Source organism: Rhododendron vialii, chromosome 2a (assembly GCF_030253575.1).
Source record: "Rhododendron vialii isolate Sample 1 chromosome 2a, ASM3025357v1".
Classification (NCBI taxonomy): domain Eukaryota; kingdom Viridiplantae; phylum Streptophyta; class Magnoliopsida; order Ericales; family Ericaceae; genus Rhododendron; species Rhododendron vialii.
In genome coordinates this window covers 10,355,740-10,364,646 of record NC_080558.1, presented here as the reverse complement: position 1 = coordinate 10,364,646, position 8,907 = coordinate 10,355,740, and the positions used below count along the sequence as shown (strand labels likewise).

Here is an 8,907-nt window from a genome sequence, read left to right as displayed (position 1 = left end):
CTGCAACTAGGCAAGAGTCCAAAACAGCCCTTCAAATTCGAGTACATGCAATCCGCACACAAGCATGCCATGAACTAGGATGAACAAACTTTGCCATATTAGAGTAGTCAAGCATGCATGCACCACAACGAGTTTCGACTCCAAAACTCACAAGGATAACGCTCTTATTCGACTTTTCACACAGTGAGATACAAGGTACATCCCATGACAAGCGCTAGCGAGTAAATGCAATAGCTAGAGACAAAAAGCTATGCATGCTATCAAAAGAGCGCTACGAACGAAAGGAAAGCTAATTATTCACAACTATGCACGACAAAGGATAAATCATACTCAAAAAGTAGAAAATATCAATCATGCATCAAACGGAGTTAATTAGCGTACAAAAGATCAACGGAGGACTTTATTAGCTTATAACGACCTTGGATACAAAGGGAAAGGGACTACAAAAATATAGTGGCCATATACTTGCACGGTTCATCTACCCTTGGCCACTACCAACCCTAAACTACCCAAGGCATGGCCACATATTGGCCAAACACCAAACAAAATTATGAAAAAGAAATAAATAAAAACTACTACCACCGACTCAACAACATATAGTCGTCATCCTCATTCGGCTCCTCATGGTATTGAGCCTCGAGCTCCTCCTTTCCATCGAACTTTTTCTCATCCGGAATGTAAGATAGCCCGGAGGTCACACCAATCCTCTCATCATAATAGTCAACCCTCTTTCGAATCTGTTTTTGTTTTTTCATAGCATTTCTTTGATTGTTCTTTGAGAAATAGGGTCATTTGAGGTGAGATTTGTAAGGAGAGAGATTGAGGGGCCAATGTTGAGGGTTTTGGAGAAGGAGATGAAAATTTAGGAATTTAGCTTTTGAAGTGGGAGAGGAAATATGTGGAATCACGTACCAATTCTTTACCTTTTTATATCCCAACCACTTTTATCATATTCACCCCACCTCCAAACTTCTTTGAATCTTTGAAAACTATAAACACACAACCCTCCGAACATCCGGTTACCTAAGTTTGAAAAATGGAAGAGACTCGGACTATGGTTCAAAACAAGAACGAGGAGACTCTTATGTGGTTTAATCAAACAAAAATGCCTTGAATCATTTCCTAAGTACGCTAGCAACTCCCATAAGATGCATGAAAGATATAAACACTACTCAAGCATGAACAAAATGTGTTATTTACGCAAGTGCGGGAAATGAAAACGAAAAGCATGGGATGCTTAAGAATGAATCTCTACTCTAGCGATGCACACCACTTGACTTAACTTTTAGGCTTAACTTGTTCATCAATGTTCATGTATATGCATGTGACATAGATTCAAACATATAACCAAATTCGACGGGATACAAGACTCTTGCCATATTGACATAATTGAGCATAATTAAAGTATCTAGCAAGCGAAATCACTACTAACAAGGGAAGATTGCACAAAAAATTTAAAAATTTTACCAAAAATAAAAAAATGAGACAAGTCTCTTCAAAATATATATAACAGACAAATCTCATGAACATATATATAACATATATATCCCTCCCCCCAACTTAAATGATGCTATGTCCTCATAGCATGAAGAACAAAAGTATTGAGAGGAAAGAACAAAAGATTGTACCTCCGGAGGGAATGTCAACCCCTATATACCTCGACCAAGTTGGAGGCTTTCTTGTCATTGCTTCCCTTCGTCATTGGAACTGCTTCCAAGGCTCACTCTTTCGGCTCCTCCATCGGAACCACAGCTAGTCACACAAGGTCATCACCGGGGCTTTCTTGGTCTTACAACCGCGACACGTAATCACACCCATGCTTAGGGCTCCTGAATGCCTCACTCACCATAGCTTTTAGACCTAAACCACCAAGGCTGGTGTGGTAGCATGCTTACCCTGCAAAAGACTTAAGAACCAACTACCTACTAAGAAGCAAATGACATTAGAACTGCCCGGCTCATGGTATCCGGCCCTAACAACTGACAAGTAAAATTAAATCCACAAAATCGTCATGTGATTACACGGGTACTACTTTTCTCCCCATTTCTCACTCAAAGCATCGTAGAGCAAGTCATGCAACAACTTCAAGTTCGAAACGGGTGGCTATACCGGACCATCAAAAGAGCAAAAGAAAAAAGACAGAGAGAGGAAGAGAAAGAAAGAGTGTTCAGCCACACGTGGGCTTCGAACATTTATCACATCATCAAAAGTTATCACAATGAACATACCACCCAACTCTAAACTCTTTGTCAAGAATTGAATTCGACCATGCCACAAGAAAAGATACTTAGAGTAGAGCAATTGTCGAATTCGTTTCAAAACCTTAAGTTCAACCAAGTGCATAGCCCAAACAAAATCAATTTTCAAGTTGTTGAGAAATTCTACTATGAAAGGATTGTAAACCAAATCAACATCCTCAACACCAAGAAAATCAATTAGTTCTATGATTGGTAACTTCTCAAGATTAGGCCCACATGCATCTTGTTTTTCTAACAAAGAGTGTAAGAAATCTACCTCGCCAACCATTTCTTTAGCGGTGAGAAGATCAAGGCACGGAGAATTTGAAGGGACAATTGTAACTTTCATGGGCTCCAACTCTTCAAAGATTGGTTCATAAGCATCATATTTAGCCAACAAAGAATACAAGTAATCCACTTCGGCATCCATTTCCTTAGCAGTGAGAGGTTTTGCCAACGAATCTTCATAGTAGACGCTAGATGTGTCAAACATGTTCATCTCGTGAGCAAGGAGTAAGTCCTCCGGGGAAGGATCAAGATACGGGAGATTGGAAGAAACAACCTTAGCGGTGAGACATTTATCCCCCGGATCATCACAAAGAGGGGGATCCATAAGAAGAGAACTCTGGACCTCAGTTTCATCAATAGGCTCATCACTCCAAGCAGACTCTGAGAAGCTATCACAATCTAAACTAAAATTTTCAACAAAGCTATGTGGCTCAATTTTCTCTTCCATGACATTTGAGTTGGACTCTTGACAATGTTGAGCATAAACTCGAGAGTGTAAAATTTGAGCCAACCAATCAAAAAAATCTAAGGCTTCAGCAGGTTCTTTTTCAAAAAGTTTGCCATCGCACAACATGTCAATGAAAGCATGACTCTTTTGAGAAAGTCCGTTATAAAAATAGTTAGCAATTTGAAAATTTTCAAAGCCATGATTTGGGACCGCAATGAGCAAATCTTTATATCTTGTCCAACATGCATAAAATGACTCATTCTCTCTTTCAACAAAGGTTTGAATTTGATTCTTAAGATCAAACCAGTTAGTGATGGTCATATGACTTTTAAAAACATTGAAGTCATGAGTGGCTATGCAAGGGGGTGTGAAAATTTGATTGGGACAGAGATACTCCCGCAAAGTCTTGTGGGGTGTGAAAGTTTGATTGGGACAAAGGTAATCCCGCAAAGTCTTGTGGGGTGTTTCCCAATTTGCTGCTGCCATTCTATTAGATAGATAAGACGTAAAGTAAACAGGCTAGAGGGGCTATGCCGCCACCTTTTTTCTCAAAACAGTTCCGTGGGGTTATGCCACCGCCACGTTATATACACAACAAAAGAAAAGGCAATTGATGCTCAATCTAGCTTCATTATACCTCAAGTCGAATTGGTGGCTCGGTTAGAGGTATCCGCTAAGTCGAGTTCAAATTACACAAAGGAAAAATAAACGGAGTACTTACAGTGGTTTGTCGAACCTCCAAATAAGCTATATTAAGAATTCCCCGGCAACGGCGCCAAAATTTGGTCGCAGCCCATTCGGTAGTCGTTGAAGTTTACCAAACGGCCGTCAAATTCAATTATTTATTTACCGGACTACAACTAAAGATTTGCATAGTATAGTGAAGAAGTCCGAGTCGATCCACAGGGAGTTCGAATATAGCTTGTTCGGATTAGATGTAAGGGTTTCCGGCGTTTAGGCGGCCAACTTTTAGTTTTCCTTTGAAAGGTGAGAATTGCCCTTATGAAAATGACTAGAAAAAGAGTTTGAACTATGAATTAAAAGCGGCAAGGCAATGGAGTTTCTAACGCCCATAACTTAGGCCAATTAACTTTTCTCAACGAAAACACGGTTGAATCACACGGCATAGGTTATCAACCGGAAGATTTAGCTATGAAAATGGTTAGACTTGATATAGAGTTTGAACAACAAGCTTAACACAAGGCGTGACATAGCTTCCGGAACCATGTGAGCGAGCACATGATCACCGGAGATTAACAACGCCAAGACTTGCATTCAAACTAAATATCAAGGTCAAGAACTAGAAGCAAGGTTTGGAAAGCGAGCAAGTTCTTTGGTTCTTTTGGCAAACACGAGGCGAGACATAGCTCACGGAACCATATGAGCGAGCATATGATCACCGGAGGTTAACATCGACAAGTTTTGTTACATAAAAGGCGAACCACTCACATTTCCAAACCAAACCTCAAGTCTTAAGTTGAGAAAGACAAGAATAACCAAAGTCACAAAGCATTAATCACCTCGATGCCAAGCCTAATCAACTACTCACACATAGCAAAAAGATAAAGCATGCTAGAAAAATAAGACATAAGATTTAACCGACAAATTCAAAAACAAACTTGATATCATAAAAGATCTAAAGCATACGAACAACTTTAATACACGAGAAATAAACATACAACCAATACCTTGAAGAGTTCTTGAAGGAAATGACAAGAAAAGCTTGGAACAACAATGGAGAAAAAAGACTTAAAGTAAAATGTATCTAGCTACCCAAAATGAGAGAGAGAGTGTGTGATATTTATACAATCCAACCCTTCTCTCATAACAAATATCCTAGCACTTTCCAAAAGTAGCAACTATTCCATAAATGGAAAGTTCAAAAAGCAGAAAAATCTGTCGGAAAGCCAACTGTATCCATACAACCAAAACGGTTGTATGGATACCGTGCTGTTACGCCTGTGTTGGAAATGCTCCGTAGAGGAGCCGTATGGATACAACCAAAACGGTTGTATGGATACCGCCTTGTTAACTGCAGAAATGGCCCCTAGCTTCAAAACTTGGCACCCGACGCTTCCGAACTTCACCCGATGCTTCGTATCTTGCTCATTAGAGAACGGTGGCACTTCGCCACTTGGTCTTGGAAGCTCGGACTCCCTCGAGGCATGTCCAAGGCATCAAAATCACCCTTGTTAGGGCGTAAAACCTGAAACACCCTCAAACGAACCTTACGTGCAAAATCATTATAATAGCTAAATAAACACAAATTAAAACAACATAAAACGGGACTAGTCGCACCAAATATCTACAATATTGGGTGCTCATCACCTTGAGCACTTTGGTCCAGCTATGACCTAAGCGCCCCGGTTAGGTTTCCGAGCGCTAGACTCCATTTTTTTTTTGAAAAGGTTTTGTTTTGGTTTATAAGACTCAAAGGAAGCATTGTTCTTGTCCCTTGGAAGGCTGTTTTGTCCTTCTATCATCATCGGGGCCAAGAAGTTTAACGATATTTTAGAGGATTCAAATTGGGGTGTCTACGGACTCCTAGGTTCGTCTTAGATGAAATGTCTCCTTTGTGGTTGTCTAGCTTAGATGAAATTGACACTCGTTATGGTGCTATGAGTTTACCAGTGTCCACCTTGATCAAAGGATCCAACGATCTCGGCTTGTGGAAGCGTAGCACTACAATCCACAAGTCTTTTGAACCAAATTGAATGTCGAAGTATCTCTCGAAAGGAAAAATCATTTAGAGCAATATGAAGAGTAACGAAACAAGAGGGCACGTACGATTTTTTCCAAAGTATCTGAAGTATTGTAAGTGATTTTCCATTTACTCTAGTTATATACAAATGATCCAGGTAAGACAATAAAAGAGAAAACAACTAAATTATATGTACAAAAGATAATTTTTTATTGCATTTTTTGAATCCAGAGAACCCCCACAAGAAGTGGTAGAGCCGCTCATGTGTTAGTTGATATTTAGAATAACTACACGCTCAACTCACCAACACACCAACTCTCGCAATCTTGAGATGTTATAAATCACAGAAACACATAAAAAAAAGAAAGCAAGAAAAGAAACAGAACACACATACAACGTCTCGGCAATTTGCCTACTCCTCCATTGCCACACCAGTTTACTATGAGTCGATGGAACTAACCACAAGAGCTCTCTCTGCAAGATACAACAGCCTGTTAAAACAAGTAAAGACTACATTCTAATTCGGAGTTAGTCCTCACTTGTAGAGGGGCAATTTCAACACAAGTAGAAACTGTAGAATTGTTGCTCACACGTTTTGATTTTCTAAGACTTCTTAAAAAATACTTTCTTACACGAGTTACTCCCCCATTCCCCAAAGGAAAATAAGTAGTTATTTATCAAATGGGTACTTATTTTTTAAATGAAAAGTGATGCATTCCGAGAGAATGATCTGTCTCATAAAACGGAAAATAAGTACTTAACAAATAAGAACTTTTGTCACTAAATCAACAACGCAACGAATTGGGATTAGAACAAGATGCCACTTTACTAATGACATTAGCCATAAAACACCAACTCCACACCAACTTACTGAAAAAGAAGAACCATACATTTCTAAATCCCTTATTGCTCAAACAGACCAGTTTTGTAGAACATTGTTTATTTTACTAAACTAATCCTGATCTCTTCAACGAAAGTTTTAAGATTTTTGTCAGATGATCCACCTTCCTTGCAAGCTTCTCTACCCAAATCCTTCCACTTCTTAGCATTGTTTCTCATTTCATCTCCTCCCATCACCACTTCTATGCACTTTTTAATCTCATCACTCTCCACAATTCCTTCCTCATTTCTTGTCACTCTTACCCCTGTCTTCCAAACATCCTCAATAAGCTTTCCATTTGTCGCTTGGTCTAACCATTGCGGAAAAGCCACCACTAGAACCCCAGAAACCAAGCTCTCCAAAGAAGAGTTCCACCCGCAATGAGTTATAAAACACCCAACCAATGAGTGTGACAAAACCTCCACTTGAGAACACCATGGCTCTGTCATCCCTTGTTGTTCCAATCGCTCTTTGCAACCCAGCTTTTCTTCTTCTGATCCTCTTACCACCCACAAAAACGGCCTTCCGCATCCAGGCAACCCGTGTGCAATCTCCTCCATTTGTTGCTTCGCTATAGCAGAAAGGCTTCCAAACGCTACGTAGACTACAGATTCGCTTGCCTTTGTGTTCAACCATTCAATATAGGCTTTTGAATCTTGAAAGTGATCTCCCACGAAAGAAGTGTCAGATGGATCCTTTCCATCCAAGAAAGCTGAAGGGATTAACGGTCCAACGGCAACCAAGTTTAACTTCTCGATTGCTCTCAGGGGCCCAGCCTCCAAGGCATCAAAGGTGTTTACAAGTACTTTGGGATTTGTTTCGGTATCGAGTATCTCAAAATGCTCTTCAAGTAACGGAAGAGCAAAATTAAAAGTGTTTGAAGGGAGCAAAAAAGAGGGAAGGTCGCGGCCAGTGAGCACTGGCAGCCCGGGTAATTCAATAGACCATGAGGGGTCGTTCATGTTTTTCCCAATAGAATCTCCATAACCATTGATGCATGTAATAATAGTAAATACCCAAGATGGTGGCTGGTTGAATCCAGTGGAAAGTGGACGGCACGTGAAGGGCACGTGCAACTTGGCCTACAAAGGGGAGAAGTGTGGTGTAGACCACATGGATAAATGGCCGGCCTCGTTCAGCCTCCGATTTAAGGAGTTTTGCTATGGCCTCCGACCCGCGGGCCCTAAGCTCGTCCGCGTAGCGATTGCCGATTTGAACTCCGTCGTCATAGTGTTATCTAATTTTCTGGTTTCTATCCAATCGACGGAGAGAACTGTGTAGTGATTTGCTGGAATGTAGATATGGAAAGTGGAGTTTGGTTCTTTGCCGTTTACAGAACTTCTTTGGAAACAAACAATGAAGTGGATGGATTGTTGGAGAGGATTAACAAAATGGACTTTATTAATCCTCAAGATAGAAGAACAACCGATTAAGATAATCGAGTGAACAATTACAAGTTATAACTACTCCTAAAAAAGAAAAGATAAAGGCCTGTTGGCGTTGTTTGTGTGTTTTTACAATGAGACCTAAAAAGGCTATTTATAGAAAAACAAAGATGCGTATGAAATAACTTCCCAACTTCTTCATTCTCCTTTGCTTCCACTTGTCCAAATAACTTCCCACTAACAACAAAGTGTGTAAGAACATGCCAAGTGTTCTTTTCAACCTCCAAGTGTGTAGGACAATACCATGTGTCTTTTAGCCTCCAAGTAAATAGAGATACGCCAAGTATCCTGCATATGTTATTAAAATACAAGTACCAATACTAAAAATGATAAAATAGGAAGCATTCTCATAATTGTCACTTTTCGGTCGATTATCGACAGGCGGTGAAATATAATGCAAACACATAGCCATTGGAGAAGCTAGAAAATGTCAAGCCCTGTGGAGTAGCGGCAGTTGATTTGCTCATGCGATTGAGCGAAAGAAAAGGCGGTGACAAAAGTGACGTCGATGCCCATTTTGACAAGGTGCTTGGCGAATTGGAGGCTGGGATTTATATGCCCTTGGCCTGGAAACGTCACCAGCAGGAGTCGAACAGTACTGTCTTCCATATCTTTTCTTTTCTTCTTAGAAAAAGAACTTTGGTTTTCAGAATTTTGGTAGCTAAAGGCTTGACTGTGCATGGAGTTCCCAAAGCGTGTTGCACATGTTTATATGAAGTCGTGACCAATCCGGGATGATTGTTCTAATTAATTTGAAGGGTTTTAGACTAGTACTCTACCTGATATTTTAATATCGGTGAAGCGGCACACGAATATTTTTGGTTGATAGTGACACCAGGAGTGTGGAAAGAGCTATGTTATGGTGATTATGCATGTTTGAGTATTACGTTTTTTTTATAATGTGAGGT

General features: G+C 40.1%; 1 pseudogene; it reads right to left on the bottom strand.

Annotated features, from left to right (window-relative positions):
- Window positions 1-6,417: 6,417 nt before the first annotated feature.
- Window positions 6,418-8,662, bottom strand: LOC131315766 (crocetin glucosyltransferase, chloroplastic-like; annotated as a pseudogene).
- Between the last annotated feature and the right edge of the window lie 245 nt (window positions 8,663-8,907).